We start from the raw sequence: 17,573 nt of genomic DNA on the forward strand, positions 1-17,573 counted from the left end.
GGTATGCCTTGCTCTGTTCACACCCACCGAACACACTACCATATCTTTTTTTTTTCTTCATGTATATATGTGTTGCAAAAAAAAAAAAAAAAAAAAAATAGAATGGGTAAAGGCCAAAATCAAATACAATGTAGATATAACATCCAATAAAGCAAATGAGTTGATATTTAGAATGTCTCGCAGTGAATATGATAAAGAACATCACTAGTTTTCTAGTTAAACCAAGGAAAATACACTGTTCACAATGTACGTACCTGGGGCGTCTCTTCTCGAGCCAAGCACGCTTGGCTTCTAGCGCTCCTCCCTTTCTTAGCTCAAAAATCCTCATTTTTCTTTTTTCAAAATAACCCTCCCCTCTTCCCCCCTCTCCCAAAAAGAAAAAAAAAATCAGTTCTCCAACTCGTTTTCTTCTCTACCAAGCCTCTAATCGCTCTACTGTGCATCATTCAGCTAATATGTCACCCTCTCCAACCACCATCATGGGCGAGCTGTTAATGTCTGCCACACGTCCATGCATGGAGCTTCATGGGAGATGCCCCCCCACTTCTAATGAAATGCTCTCCAACTCCTTAATAAAAGCAAATAAAAAAACTAAAAACATTTGGTTGGCAAAAATAGGGTTTAAAAATATGCCCCTCTTCGGTAGAGCTCACGAGTGTAAAGAATGTGAACACTAGAGTGAAAAGAAAGTGTGAATAATGAGTGGAATGAAGTGAACTTTACCGAAGAACAAATGAGACCCCCCAAAACTAAAGACAGATGGTGGCTCTGAACATCCTAACTGATAAAAGATGGTGGTTCTCAACGTTGAAGCTAAGAAGAGATGGTGGCTTTGAACGGCCAAACTGAGGAGAGGTGGTGGCTCTAAACGCCGAAACTGAGAAGATGGGGGCTCTCAACGCCGAAACTAAGAAGATATAGTAGCTCTGAATGCCCAAACTGAGAAGATGGTGGCTCTGAACGCCCTAATTGAGAAGAAGTGGTGGCTTTGAACACTAATGCTGAAAAGATGGTGGCTTTAAATGCCTAAACTGAGAAGATGGTAGTGACTTTGAACACCGAAGCTGAGAAAAAGGATGATGGCTCTAAACGCTGAAACAAAGAAGAGATGGTAGCTCTGAACGCCCAAAATGAGAAGATGGTGACTTTGAACGCCCTAACTGAGAAGAGACAGTGGCTCTGAATGTTGAAGCTGAGAAGATGGTGACTTTGAACGCCCAAACTGAGAAGATGGTGGCTCTAAACGCCCTAACTGAGAAGAGGTGGTGGCTCTGAATGCCGAAGCTGAGAAGATGGTGGCTTTGAACGCCCAAACTAAGAAGATAGTGGTGGCTTTGAACGCCGAAGTTGAGAAGATGGATGATGGCTCTAAACGTCGAAACTAAAAGAGATGGTAGCTCTGAATGCCCAAATTGAGAAGATGGTGGCTTTGAACGCCCAAACTGAGAAGATGGTGGTGGCTCTGAACGCCGAAGCTGAGAAGATGGATGATGACTTTGAATGTCAAAACTGAGAAGCGATGATGACTTTGAATGCTAGAACTGAGAAGCGATGATGGCTCTGAACACCGAAATTGAGAAGCGATGATGGCTCTTAACGCTGAACTGAGAATGATGATGGCTTTGAATGCCGAAATGGAAAGATGGTGATGATGGCTCTGAACGTCAAAATTAAGAAGAGATGATGGCTCTAAACTCTTAAAATAAGAAGATGGTGGCTCTGAACGCCGAAACTGAGAATGATGATGGCTTTGAATGCCGAAACTGAGAAGAGATGGTGGCTCTAAATGCCGAACTAGAAGGGATGCTGGCTCTAAACGCCGGATCTAGGAAGCAATGATGGCTCTGAACGCTGAAATTGAGAAGCGATGATGGCTCTGAATGCCAAAACTAAGAATGATGATGGATCTGAAGGCCGAAACTGAGAAACGATGATGGCTCTGAATGTCGAAACTGAGAAGCGATGATGGCTCTAAACGTCGAAACTGAGAAGCGATGAGAACTCTGAACGCCGAACTGAGAAGCGATGATGGCTTTGAACGCCAAAACTGAGAAGCGATGATGGATTTGAACGTCGAAATTGAGAAGCGATGATGGCTCTAAATGCCAAAACTGAGAATGATGTTGACTCTGAATGCCAAATCTAAGAAGAGGTGGTAGCTCTGAACACCGAAGCTAAGAAGATGGTGGCCTTAAACGCCTAAACTAAGAAGATAGTGGTGGCTTTGAACGCCGAAGTTGAGAAGATAGATGAGGGCTCTAAACGCCGAAACTGAGAAGCGATGACAACTCTGAAAGCCGAAACTGAGAATGATGATGGCTCTGAACGTCGAAACTGAGAATGATGATGGTTCTGAATGCCAAAACTGAGAAGCGATGATGGCTTTGAATGCCAAAATTGAGAAACGATGACGACTTTGAACGTCGGAATTGAGAAGCGATCATGACTCTGAATGCCAAAACTGAGAAGCGATGATGGCTCTGAATGCCGAAACTGAGAATGATTATGGCTCAGAACGCCGAAATGGAGAGATGGTGATGATGGCTCTGAACGCCGAAACCAAGAAGCCATGATGGCTCTGAACGCCTAAACTGAGAATGATGATGGCTCTGAATGTCGAAACTAAGAAAAGATGGTGGCTCTGAACGTCGAAATTGAGAAACGATGATGGCTCTAAACGTCGAAACTAAGAATGATGATGACTCTGAACATCAAAACTAAGAAGCGATGATGACTCTAAATGCCAAAACTGAGAAGCGATGATGGTTCTGAACACCAAAATTGAGAATGATGATGGCTCTAAACGCCGAAACTGAAAAGTGATGATGGCTCTAAATGCCGAAACTGAGAATGATGATGGCTTTGAACGCCGAAACTGACAAACGATGATGGCTTTGAATGCCAAAAGTGAGAAGCAGTGATGACTCTAAATGCCGAAATTGAGAATGATGATGGCTCTGAATGCCAAAACTAAAAAGATGTAGTGGCTTTAAACACCGAAGCTGAGAAGATGGTGGCCTTGAACGCCCAAACTAAGAAGATGGTGGTGGCTTTGAACGTCGAAGCTGAGAAGATGGATGAGGGCTCTGAACGCCGAAACTGAAAAGTGATGACAACTCTGAATGTCGAAACTGAGAATGATGATGACTCTGAATGCCAAAACTGAGAAACGATGATGGCTTTAAATGCCGAAACTGAGAAGTGATAACGGCTTTGAACGTCGGAACTGAGAAGCGATGATGACTCTGAACGCTAAAACTGAGAAATGATGGTGGCTCTAAATGTCGAAACTAAGAATGATGATGGCTCTAAACACCGAAATGGAGAGATGGTGATGATGGCTTTAAATGCCGAAACTGAGAAGCCATGATGGCTTTGAATGCCTAAATTAAGAAGATGGTGGCTCTGAACGTCGAACTAGAAAGGATGGTGGCTCTGAACGCCAGATCTGGGAAGTAATGATGGCTTTGAACGCCGAAACTGAGAAGCGATGATGGCTTTGAACGTCGAAACTGAGAATGATGATGACTCTGAACATCGAAACTGAGAAGCGATGATGGCTCTAAATGCCAAAACTGAAAAGCGATGATGACTCTGAATGCCAAAACTAAAAAACGATGATGGTTTTGAACGCCGAAACGGATAGATGGTGGTGATGCCTCTGAGTGTCCAAAACCGAGAAGCGATGATGGCTCTAAGCGCCTAAACTGAAGATGCAAGGAGATAATGAGGAGGGGATATGCCCTAGTGTAGCATGCTACTATAGCTCTCAATCCTCGGAAATGGTCTGAAAGAGACTCCATGAGTCTCAAAGGATACTCTGCTAGCAAGTCGGAATGGTCAAATCAACTATAAACATAGTCTCACAACCCATCTAACTAAAACACGAGGCCCGATGAAGCGTCATAACAATCCGAATGCCTCTAACTCAAGATGCTTTGCTGGGAAAATCCATCGTCGTATCAAAGGAATGATCCACTGGGGAGTCATAAGAGAATAGTTCGCCAGGGTAACTACTACGATCTCAATCTACTAGAGAGTCACAACTAGTAAGGCAGTCAAACCTCTAAGGTCGTGCTCTGCTAAAGGCTCATCTCGGCAAACATCATCGAGATTGTGACCATCAATGTGAATAAATATCTCTCGACTAAGTAATGTGGACTTTAACAAGTCTCTGAGAAAACAATCATCTCCACAACTGAAAGGGAGGAATATGCCCCAGTATAGCAACTAGGGCATCCAGTCTGTCCTGATAACTCAAGAATGATTCAATGGGAATGTATAGGAGATCCGACCTGTACTCCACTAAAACGATGATGTAGGAGTCTATGCATCTGAGATATCTACATCCAAGAATGATGACAACATTAGAAAATATAGGCCCGACCGAATGACTCAAGAAAGGCTCCACCGGAGGATCAAGGCAAAATGAAGTCAAATCATTAGCCCAACGTGCATCTTGTAACTAGGGATGGTCATGCCAATCAATGGAGATCTAAAAATCTCAACCAAAGAGGAAATGTGCCCCAGTATGGAATAAGATGTGTGATAGGTTGGAAAAATGAAATCAAGTCATCTATCATCAGGAGCGCGATCTTCGTCATTCGAATCCATAATTGAATCAAACCCACAGATAAAAAAAAAAAAAAAAACCCTAGAAGGAGAAACATGATGATATCCAAACGTCGAAAAATACGAGTCTAACTGGATGGCTCCATAGAGGCTCCACTAGGGGATCATGATAAGATAGCAAATAGGTCATCATCTCAGCGCGTATCTCGTTGGTGGAGATGAGCATGCAACTCGATGAAGATTTGCAAATCTCAACTGAAACGAAAATATGCCCCAGTATGGCATCAGATATATGGTAGGTCAGAAATCGGATGACATGAAATCATCCATCATCAAGTATTTGATCTTCGTAATCCAAATCCACAGCTGAATTGGACCCACGCATCAAAAGAGACGTATCCCGAAGAAAAAGTATGACGACATCTAAATGTCAAAAAATACGGGCCTGGTTGGGTGGCTTAAGAGAGGCTCCACCAAGGGATCATGATAAAATAACTATGTGGGTATGCCCTGCTCTGTTCACACCCAACGAACACACTACCATATCCTTTTTTTCTTCTTCATGTATATATGTGTTGCAAAAAAAGAATAGAACTGGCAAATGCCAAAAACAAATACAATGCAGAAACATCCAATAAAGCAAATGAGTTGATATTTAGAATGCCCTATAGTGAATACAACAAAGAATATTACCAGTTTTCAAGCTAAACCAAGGAAAATACATGGTTCACAATGTACGTACCTGGGGTGTCTCCTCTCGAGCCAAGCACGCTTGGTTTCCAGCGCTCCTCATTTCCTTAGCTAAAAAATCCTCATTTTTTTTTTTTCAGAATATCCTTTAGTTAATACTGGGGCACTTCTTGAAGCGACTGAAGATAACATGTGACATTAATCACTCAAGCCAAGCTGAGGTGTTGATCCCGCTTCAACAAGACTCGACAAGCAAAGACATGAACTACAACACACAGCAAGTAGATCACTACGCTACTTCACTACGGAATGAGCTACGACTGATGACCTGCATAGTCTTCGCCAAACAAGATGATGTACCTCCTCAAAACATAAAAAGAGCTCTTACATATGCAAAAACATGATATACATGTAAATGAATTATAACCATTTTCAAATAGATCAGGATCGTCAGATGTCTGAAATGGAAAGTCAATTTTTCTATATGTATGTAGATATCTATAAGGGATCATATGGAGAAGATGTTATTATTTTAGATATAACCAATTCCCTTCTCGGAGCCCACTAAGATCTGTGATAAGCCTGTAGTTGATCGTAGAGCACTTCTGATCAAACATTAGCTTGCTTAAGATTGTAGAGCACTTTTGATCAAAGATCAGCCTGATCGTAGACCACCCTCCTGCTTATTATATTGCTTTTATCGATCAAGCATTCCTGTGCTTAGCAAAGAGGTAGTAGCATTTAGGTGGCAATAATTTCATTTTTCGAATAAGTTGGCATAACTCTTGCTTGTTGTCTGTATGTGGTAGGTCCTAGTCAACTGCCCGACCACCTTTTTAGCTCATCTCTTGTCAACGCTAGCACTTATTAATAAATGATGCCATTCCCGACTCGCAAAGCGAAGCTCAATCTCTATTCATTAGTTCATTGCTAAGATAAGATGTAGAATTGGATCGTATATGGGTCAAGAAAGATTCAATCTGGAATTCTCTTTTTTATATTGCAATCCTTCTTAGTGAGAAATTACTCTATAGACTATGTAGGGGAATGCACTATGGGGACTCAATAAAAGACATTATTTGAGACTTAGGAAATGAAACTTCCATTCAACTATAGTCGAGAGGAAATAAGTCTCAACGGGCACTAAAGGGGAAGCTTAGAGACGGAATTCAAATAGTTGAATAGAGGAGTACGTGGGGGGTGAAGTAAAGATAACTCTAACAATATAGACCGGGCCTACTTCCCTTTCATTCATTTTATTTTTTTTAAGGATGCTCTTCGGCTGGTTAATAGGGCACATGGCTTTCTCTTTTGTAATAGAGGCACTTGGCTAACGAATAAAAACCTTGGTCCTCTTTCATTGGTCTAGTCTGGTCATTGCTTATCTCTTTCTTCTCTATCATTCAATTGGGGGAAAGAGTGCACCAAGAGGTGAAAAAGCAATAAATAGGAAAGTAGAGTAGTTGGCACACACTAGTCAATCCAGTATGTACGTCGCTTTCTTTTTTTTCCATTCAATATGTCATCTCCTCCGGTAATATGTCCTCCAACCCTTCTTGCTCATCTGGAAACTCTGCCCTCGGGGTGGATATACCTACTTGACTCAATAAAGATGGGGTTTAGGAATAACATTGGTTGCTCTCCTAACTATAGAGTTTCACATGGCTTTTGGGAAGGCTCGAGGGTCAAGGCCTTTTCCGATAATCGATAGGTGAGGCAGATTGATTATTCTCGTCCTGACCCTAATAGTTGTTTTAGTATCCGATGAGTTGGGTGAGGGAGAGGACGACTGTTGATGTCTTCAACTCGACTCCTCTAAAGAGTTCTCCTTCCAAGGGGTTATGCTCTGTCCTAACCATTCCTTGCAAAAAATTGAGTTGTCATGACGATACCTTTCTTAGTGGAAGATCGGAAATTATCTTCATCACGAGACTGATCGGATCTGCCGTAGACACCCGAGAGACCTCCACAAGGCAGGCTAAAAGAGTAAGAGGACAACAAGCAAAGAGTTATGCTTTCATTTCTTTGTTGAGATTGAAATCAAGTTCTTTAAAAAGGGGGTAGGTATAATGCACGCAGGCCAAGTCAAGAAAAGGACTTCCTTACTTTTCTTTCATAGTCGTCTTAATGACTAGTAGTTTGATTTGAAGCCTTAAGAAACCGGTTTTTTTCGGCACTCGGTTCCTTCGTCTTAAGTCAAGTTCAGTTTACTTTTTCGATTCGGAACTCTTAGTCGAGCTGATGGCGAGATCGATTTTTTGTTCGAGGTTGGTCGTAGATCAGAGCCTAGCACCTGACCGGATGAACTCAAACTTTTGAGCCTAAATATCTTCCGCAGAAAGGGGGTTCGGCGTACTAAAGAAAACACTCTTTTCAACAACAAAAAACACCGCAAGAAACAACAAAACAAAGAAATAATTAATATTTCAAATATAAATAGAGTATAAAAGGAAAAACGTTAGGAGAACTTAAAAGAAAGAAAGAATAACTAGCAAAATTACAAACAAGAAAAAAGAAAGCGTTCGTGCCCCTTATTCGCAAGAGGCACTCACTCGACGATGATAAACCGAGAATATCCTAACTCGGAACAAAAAAACAAGGAAATATAGGTGTCCCAGGAATCATAAAAAAAGCTACTGCAATAATCCAGATAACCATAAATATCCACAGAATGGCAGCAGAATTCACTCTTTTTTTCCGGTATAGCTTTCCCGCGACAAGGAAAGGAAAATATAAAAGTCAAAAACGAATATGTTTTCTTTAGTGAATAAGTTGACATCTATGGAATTAGCAGGATGGGGGACTAGTATGACCGGATGAATGTGTAGCCACGAAACCTCTAAATCAATCCCTCATGAGACTCCAGTTCTGGTCAATTTGATTTACAATCAGCCTTCATCACCGCAGCTTTGGCGACCCGACTGAACGAATGCGGTGACGCGACTTGTGTAGCGAGGGGCTTTCCGCAGTGGAACCTGTCAAGTTCAGTCTATGAATCCACAGTGGGACGTTCTCAATCCAAAGTGGACTTTTGGGTCAAAGCCTAGACCAAAGGTGCCTACGTAGGGAGACTAATCGGGTAGCGAATCCCATCCTCAGCTAAACCAAGCCCTGGGTGGTAGCCTAATCGAAGAAGTTGAGCTTGTGCCCAAGCCCACCTTTTTCTAAAATCTCAACGTGGGATAGAGGAGGTTTGGAACCCTCATCGCGAATTTCATGTGGGATATCCACAAAGGATACCAAGGATGGTCGTGGATCAATACAGGATCGAGAAGAAGGGACTGAACTTGAATGAAGCTTGGGTTGACGGGGTCGCTATCAAGGTAGGGGCATCATCCGTTCATGGGAAACTTGATACTGATATGATATGAGGATGCCACAACCAAGTTGGCGTGGATCCAAGGTCGTGCTAGCAACATTTTATATGTTTTTAGTATATCCGCTACATGGAATAGAGTTGACCGAACAAGGGGTCCCACTTGGAGATTAAGTCGAACTATACCTTGCGCGGTTCGAGTGGTCCCGTCATATGCACAAACAGCTGTAGTGAGGAGCAAACCAGGAAGGGTCCAAATTCAACTGCCTAGCTGTACTCAATGTGCAAATATTCAATTAAAACAAATGGACAATTGTGTTTTGGGTCCAACTAGGCCCAAAAATTAAGGTTTGGTTCATATAACTTACATAATTGATGAAAATGATATAAGATATCAAAATACCAAAATACTCATTGACCTTTCACATAAACTTTTTTGGTCTTTATTGTACCACTATTCATGCAACCATAATAATTCTATTTTAGCCATTTGAATTTTTCATTGTTTTTTAAAACTTTTTTATATATATAAATAATTGAAAATCAGCATTATTTTCTATTTTAAATTATTAATAAAGAAAAATTACGTTCAAAAACTATTTTAAAAAATACTTTCTAAAAAAATGGTAATATGATTTATATTTTTTATATTTTCTTTTTGAAAAAACATTTAATTAAAAAATGAAAACTATTTTTAAAAATAAAAATTGAAAACCTTGTTTAGTACTATTTTTTATATGAAAATAATAGAAAAAAATTAAATTTCAGTAATTGATTATCCATTAAATTTTATATGAAAATTTTTTATCCTTACTTATAATAAGAGTAAAAAAATTTAATATCTTTAAAAATAAAAAATAAAAAAAATAAAATAAAAAACAAAAAGTTAGAAATGAGTAATACTTAATTGGGAATAGAAAAGGAAAAAAAAACATTAAGAAAAAAAATTGAAATTTACACTCACTATGCGCCTATATAGGGGTTAAGGGTATTTTAGGGATTAATAAAGGATAATATCCTTCAAGTTAATTTTTACATTTTATTTAGGTCTCGGGCTTAAATATGCATGATATACGGATGTTTCATCAATTTTTGGGCCCAAACACAATTCTCCCTAGGGACAACCTCATTATTATTGTAATAATTATTTTTCATCTAATAGTTGTGTTTTCTTCAATATGTTGACTTTTGGGCCAAAATGGGCTTCCGGTGAAACTTAATATTAAAAGTGGGTTTCCTCTAAAACTAATGTTCAAAATAGCCCCCATGAATCCACATAAGCCATAAAACCCATTTTTATACTATTTTTATTTACTTTACCAACTTCCCTTCCTGTGGTGTTCTCTGTGTGATTTTTTTTCCTTCAAAACTCTAGCCCCACCAGTGGGCCACTAAGAGAGACGTTGTTGGAGCTACAAAGTATCAAGGTTGAGGTTAGTCCCAATCTTCTTTTTGGATTATTTTATGTAAAGTTTTTAGCACTTTCCCATTTTTTTCCCATCTCGGAATCTCGATTTATAGAAAAATATTTTTTTTCCATTGCTTTTGGTTTTCTCTTTTGTTTTCTTCACGAAAATTTTAGCATAAATGGTTTCTTATCATCCAAATATTGAAGCCCTTTAAGATGTAGACATTTGTTGAAGTTTATGGGGAAAATGAAAATTTCTAGGGAAAATAAAATTTTTTGGGGAAAAAAAATAATTTTTGGGGAAAAAGACAGATTCGTGATTTGTATATTTGATGATTAATGTCTTGAGGTTAACCTAGTTTCAGCTTCTAGGAAAAATAAAATTAATGTATGTTGGTATTGGTTTTCTAGGCTAGTTTCAGGTTATATTGTGATGATTAAAAATTAATATATATTGGTTTTTTGGGCTGGTTTCAACGGTTTTCTAGGTTGCTTTCATACGGCATAGTGCCACAATTTTGTGTTGCTGTAGGTTTCCCAATTTGGTTGAACTGATCTAGCCTGAGCTAAGATTTTTATATGGTGTTTTTTCCTATTCTGGACATGAGGTTTTGTTCTAGGGCTTGGAATTTGATATTTGCAGTGTTGAATTTCACATGAACCATCTTACAATCGAGCAGTTAAAATTATTTTCAGTTATTTTCAAGAACAAAATTTGATTCAAGTGCTTGAATATGAAAAATGGTTTTCCCATCCTATTTTTACAAATAGTTTGTTATTTATGCCTTATTATTCTAGTTGTTGCACTCTTGAGATATTCTTATAACCAATAATCAATCTTATATAAGCTGGAATGTGAAAGGTTTTGTGATGATTAAAAATTAATGTATATTGGTTTTGTGGGTTGGTTTCAACTTATATTGTGATGATTAATGTCTTAAGGGTAATGTGGTTTCAGCTTGTGGGAAAAATAAAATTTATGTATATTGGTTTTCTTGGCTGGTTACAGCTTTGGTCTTTTTTGCTTAAAGCTACAGTTGAAAAGAATAAATGAATATAATAATTAAAATTTGAAAGTGTAGTAGAGTCATTTTTATAAATATATCATATTTAAATACTTCACTTTTAAATAAACTTTATAAAATATAGTGTTATTTATTTTTATTTTCATATTTTCAATTGCTAATTTACTTAATATCTTGTTTTTGTAAAAATAATATTATTTAATTTTATGACAAGTCAACACAATACCACAGCTATGTGTGATGTTCATTAATCAATTATCAAATTTCAATGAGATAATTGTTGGCTTTTGAATAAGACAAGGGGCCCACCCACTAATTGTTAATTATTCAGATCAAAAGGGTAGTTAGTTGGTTTGAAATTTGAAACTTTGGAATTGGAATAATTGTTTTATTGTTTGTTTTTTATATTGATTGGAAAAATCAAAGTAAATACTTAATAATGGATGATAGTAACAATATGTTAGAGGTGATTAGTGACATTAGATAATAGTTGTTGTTATGTTAGAGGTGATTGATGACATTAGATAGTGTTTGTCAATGAATCCCAATAATAAAAGTTTCTAGAATGTTAAAAAGATAAACATATTTTTTAAAGATATTTAAATAAAACTCTTAAATATAAATCTTATACCTTTCAATGTAATTTATCTATATTTTGAAAATACAAGCATTTATTAAAAAAAGATAAGATAAGATAATAAAATAATTACTTATATTTTATAATTCATGTTTATAAAACTTCTCAATTATGAGTAAACACTTTTTTTTTTTTTAAAAAAAAGAAGCCAAATTCTTAAAGTACAGACACTTTCTCTTTAAAAAGACTTTTGTATTTGGTTATATCCAAAAATTTAATTTTTATTTAATTACAAGTTTTAAAGATATCAAAATTACCCATACTTTTAATAAAAATATTATTAAAATAAAATAGTAAAAGTATAAAATGAATGGTCCAACTCTAAAAAAAACTATTCTAAAATAGACCATATACCTCATGTTTGATGACTCCACTTAGACTACTAGATTGTGGATGTGATGGGAGTGGAGGTGGATGAAAGGGAGGCCAAAAGTGAACCCATCTGGAAAAACTTTGATTATGGGTTGGAGAAATTGAACATGGGTAGGGACCATATTGTTTATGTGATCCTTTGTCAATTGGGTTGTACTTCCTTTTTGTGAGTGGACACTAGACAGTATGCTAGCCTTTGGACACGTCTAGATGTTCAAATCGGGTGTAATGCCAGGGAATATAAAAAAAAAATGCCAAGAAAGCATTTTTATCATTATGAGATATTGAAAATTATTTTTTTTACAAGGTTCTTTATTTTTATTTTTTTAAATAACATATTTAACATATATTTATTTTTAAAAATATATTTAACAGATAATTTTTAGTTGTAAAAAAATTAACATATATTTATTTTAAAATTTAATTTTTAATATAAAAATATTAATTTCATTTCAATTCTTGAACATAAATTTATTCTTAAAAACAAATTTATTCTTAAAGACATACTCATGATTTTTTATTTAAAAATCATTAAAAGAAATTGAACCTAAACCCTATGCTATTTTATTTTATTTTTTGACTATAACATGACATGTTAATTTGCTGTCATGAGTTCTTCATCTCTATGAGTTCTTCATTTTGAAATATTTATTGATATTATCATATTAATTCATAATATCATCCTACTCTTTACTTGTACACTTATTTGCTTATAAATTGCTTTCATTTGAGTTGAACTTGGTATTTAGACATGAAGCTTTATTGCATTCCAATATTTATTTAGTTTATTCTTGTCTTTTATGAATCATTGACCGTAACGTATTATTTTTTACTTGAATAAATATTATTTTTAATATAATAATCATTTGTTATTATCTATATGAAGGCAATTGTGACTGATTCCACGGTAGAAGTGCTATGTTATTCAAATGGAACAATTTTAAGAACAGAAACGAATTTGAGATATATTGGAAATAATGTGGAGATTGAGCCTATAGATGTGCCCATTCATACGACCTTTGTGGTGTTGTTGAACATGATATATGATATCATTGGTGTTGACAGACAGTATCAGTTAGTCTTGAAATGTTGACATCCAACTGAAATTAACAAATTTCAACCATTAGTGGTCAGGAATGATCGAACAGTTGTACGTATGCTAGCGGTGCCATCAAAGTATGAAATGTCTTCAGTTTAATTATTCATCGAGCAAGCTCCTAATCACTATAATTTGAGTAATGAAATGGGTTATTTAACACGGTTGTTGGTAGGTGATACTAATGTTGATGACGAAAATGAAAGAGATGAGGAAGATGATAGAGATGATGCAATAAATACAGATGAGATTCATTTACTTAATGATGATGAAAATTATTGTGAAAGAGAAAATATTGATTTGGTGATGGTCCAACAAGTTGTAGAATGTTAAAGCACAAGATATGTGAACCTTGAAGTTGGTGATAGGTCTAATAATCCCGAGGTTGAGTTTTGAGGTTGAAAACACATCACTAGTTGCACCTGTTTCATACCATATGCCACCTACACAACAATTTTTAAATATGGACGAGGCAATTAATTGTGTTGTAAGTGATTGGACTCCATGGAAAAACCCAACTTTAGGAAATGTTGATGGAAAGTTATCAAATGGCCAAATATTTTCCTCAAAATCAAATTTGCAACATGCTGTGAAGATGTTTTCCATAAAGTCGCACCAAGAGTTTACTGTTTATAGATCAAATGCAAATGTGTTAGTTCTTAAATGTAAAAAAACACCAGAGTGCCAATGGCAACTAAGGGCAATGACAGTGAAAGATACAGGTATGTTTAGAATCACAAAGTACAAAGGTCCTCATTCATGTGTCAATCCATGTATAAATCAGGATCATTTTCAGTTGGATTCTAACTTTGTATTTGAGTATATTGAAACATTGGTGAAAGCATAAATGACCATTACAGTTGCTGCAATTCAAGTTGTTGTTGCCGAACAATTTGGTTACCAAATTTCTTATCAAAAAAATTAAAGGCAAAAAGGAAAGCAATGACACGATTATTTGGTGATTGGTACAAGTCTTATGCAGAGTTGTCTCTCTTCTTTCTTGCTTTAGAGCAGTCAAATCATGAATGTATAATGTATTCCAAAATGGTTCCTGGAAACAACCCAAATGAAGGAATCTTCCAACGTGTTTTTTAGGCGTTCGCTCCATCTATTCAAAAGTTTACTCACTATCGACCAGTTCTTAGGATTGATGGGACACATTTGTATGGAAAATATAAAGGGACTTTGTTGATTGCTATGGGATGTGATGGTAATAACCAATTGTTTCCACTTGCATTTACTATTATAAAAGGAGAGAATACAGATAGTTGGAATTGGTTTTTGGCATGTATCAGAGTTGGAGTAACACAAAGGAAAGGCTTGTGTCTGATCTCTAGTCGTCATCCTAGCATTATAGCTACTATCAATGAAACATATTCGGGATGGACTAAGCCAGATGTTTATCATAGATTTTGCATACGTCATTTAGCGAGTAACTTCAACACAAAGTTCAAAGATAAGACTTTAAAAGATCTCATGTGTAGGGCTGCTATGGAGAGTAAAGTTAAAAAATTTATTTCTCACATGGATACAATTGGTCAGATAAATGCCGAGGCTAGAAATTGGTTGGAGCAAATTCCTCTTGAAAAATGGGCACTCTCACATGATAGTGGGCGGAGATATGAGATTATGACAACTGACATGTCTGAAGTTTTTAATGGTGTCCTTAAGGGTGCTCGTACCTTACCAATAACAACTTTAGTCTAATTAAATTTCTATCGGGTTGATAGTTACTTCACAGTCAGGCGGGAGCATGGTGCCAGTCGGCTCGCTTCAGGTGAAGAATTCACTCCACATATTGACGCCAAGATAAAGGCTAAAGTTGTTAAGGTGGGTTCACATGAGGTTCTTTTGTATGATCATGTGGCGAGATGTTTTCATGTTAAAACTAGACACTATGTTGGAAGCAGTAATAGGAAACCTCGCACATATCATGTTACCCTTCAAACGGGGTCTTGCACATGTAACAAAACACTTTTGTTGGGATTCCCATGTTTGAATATTCTTGCTGCTTGTCATTGTCGAGCAATAGATTTTCGACAATTTGCACAAGGTTATTACACCACACGTGCTTACCTATCAACATGGGCTCCCTTGTTTTATCCCATATTTGATGAGTTGGAGTGGCCTCAATATAATGGGCTGATAATTGTGCCTTCGAACTCAATGAAACGACTAATTTCTAGTCGACCAAAATCAAGTCGTTTGCATAATGAGACGGATGCAAGGGAAACTAGAACTCCACAAACATGTGGACTTTGCAAGCAATCAGATCACAATCGACGTTCTTGTCCTAATAGAGAAACCAATGATAGGAGGAGTCGATGTACTTCATGAACATCTTATTGTACTGTATTTTTTTAATTTACTAGTATTGACCTTAAACATTTTAATATATATGTAGAAACTATCTTATTGAACATTTTATTGACGTTTGTTTGTTTGAAATTGTTATTTTTTGTCAATTCATTCCTATTTTCCTTATATCAGGTTACATGAAAAAAAATATTAATCTCTATTATTTAGGAGAGATGTTGTTCAATTTTTTAAAATTTTAATAATGAAATTAATGTTGTTAGAAATTGTTGTTTTTGGTCAATTCATTCATATTTTGCTTATATCAGGTTACATTGAAAATTTTTAAATCTATATTGTTTAGGGGAAATGCTGTTCAATTTTTTACAATTTTAATCATGAAATTCATGTTGTTAGATATTGTTGTTTCTTGTCAATTCATTCATATTTTGTTTATATCATGTATTGATGTAAATGCAGACATGGATACTCCGTTGTTTCCTGCTTGTCCTGACCCTGAGGATACATTTGTGCCTACTCTTTAGCATCGACATTGATCATCCACCATTCGTGTTGATCCAGATATGGGTAGTGTTTTGACTTGCTGACACAAGTTTCGTCTAGAGTGGGTTTTGGATGATCGTGTTTGGCCATACATTATACAATCAGGATTTTATATCTTTCATCGAGTAGGTCATGTTAAGGTTGATTGGCCTTTGATTACTGTACTGATAGAGAGATGGCGCCCAGAGACACACACATTCCACATGCCAGTTGGTGAGATGACCATCACATTGCAGGACGTAGGCATCTTATTTGGATTACGTGTACATGGTCATCCTGTCACCGGTTCTACAGATATTGATTAGCATGCAATTTGTGAGGAGTTATTGGGTGTTCGATTGGCAGAGATTGATATTCGTGGAGCATTCCTTAGAGTTCGTTTTATTACTACCCATTTCTCCCACTTACCACCAGGGGTTGTAGATGAGGTCACGTTATATCATCATGCTAGAGCATATCTTTTATTGTTAGTTGGTGGTTCATTATTTCCAGATAAGAAGGGGGTTGTAGATGAGGTCACGTTATATCATCATGCTAGGCATCTTTTGTTTTTGTTGTTGTTGTTGTTTTTTTTTTTTTTTCTTTTTTGCGCATACTCTGATCAATTATGACTGATCTCCCATGAAATACAAAGCCAAACGAATAAACCCTCCCCATGTACTGATGTAACATGAATCCTCACTAACAAGACAACCTCTCAAAATAAGATCTCTGAACCACTGCTCATAAGGCGAACGGGGGAGAAGAATGTGACAATCCTCCATGCAGTGACGTGTGAGAAACCACCACTCAAGGTGAAAAAAAGATAATGTCGAGTAAGTAATGATGAGAGAAAAGACAGAGAACGAATATCGCAAATGGTGATATGTGATATCGGAAAATAGTGATGAAATGATGTCCAAGTGGAAAATATCACAATGAAAAGTAAGGAACGAGACCCGAATATGTGTGTCAGGTCTGAAACTCATGACGTATCTAATCAAAGCATGCAAGCATTACAAGGCCCTCAACCCGGTGAAATAGGTAAATGAAGTGATGAAAGAAAAGGCTATGTGCTCGTGTGAGGCTTGATGGGCTAGCAACGGGTAACTCTATATGCGAGGCTGAAAAAGTAAATAGGCTCATGAAATGATGGCTACCCATCCTATGACCACAACCTCGAACATCGTGATTTCAAGATCTCACATGGTTAATACTAAAGACTGGCATCCATCCAACAAAGTCATGGCGACTCCTTTGAAATCGTCTGAAAGCCCCCACTGATGCTCTGTGATAATCATCAATGTCCTCGGACAATCACCTCACTCTATCGTCATATGTCACTCACCATCGTCTCATAAAATCAATCCCTCTAATCATACCAAAACACCTGAAGTCATGTTCAATGACTCAAATCTGGATGCTCCATGATGATCTCCCTGCCTCAGCAACATCGTCAAGTAGTCAAACCACTCTCTCATCATGATCCATCTATCATCGTGTAGAACTCACCTCAGGTCAAACCATCTTGGACACTACCTGGTCAAATCAAGGAAAAGATGGAAAAAATAGGCGATGGTACTATAATATGCTAAGGTGAACAATGGATGGCAAATTCG

The sequence above is a fragment of the Vitis riparia genome, chromosome 12, assembly GCF_004353265.1.
Source record: "Vitis riparia cultivar Riparia Gloire de Montpellier isolate 1030 chromosome 12, EGFV_Vit.rip_1.0, whole genome shotgun sequence".
NCBI lineage: Eukaryota > Viridiplantae > Streptophyta > Magnoliopsida > Vitales > Vitaceae > Vitis > Vitis riparia.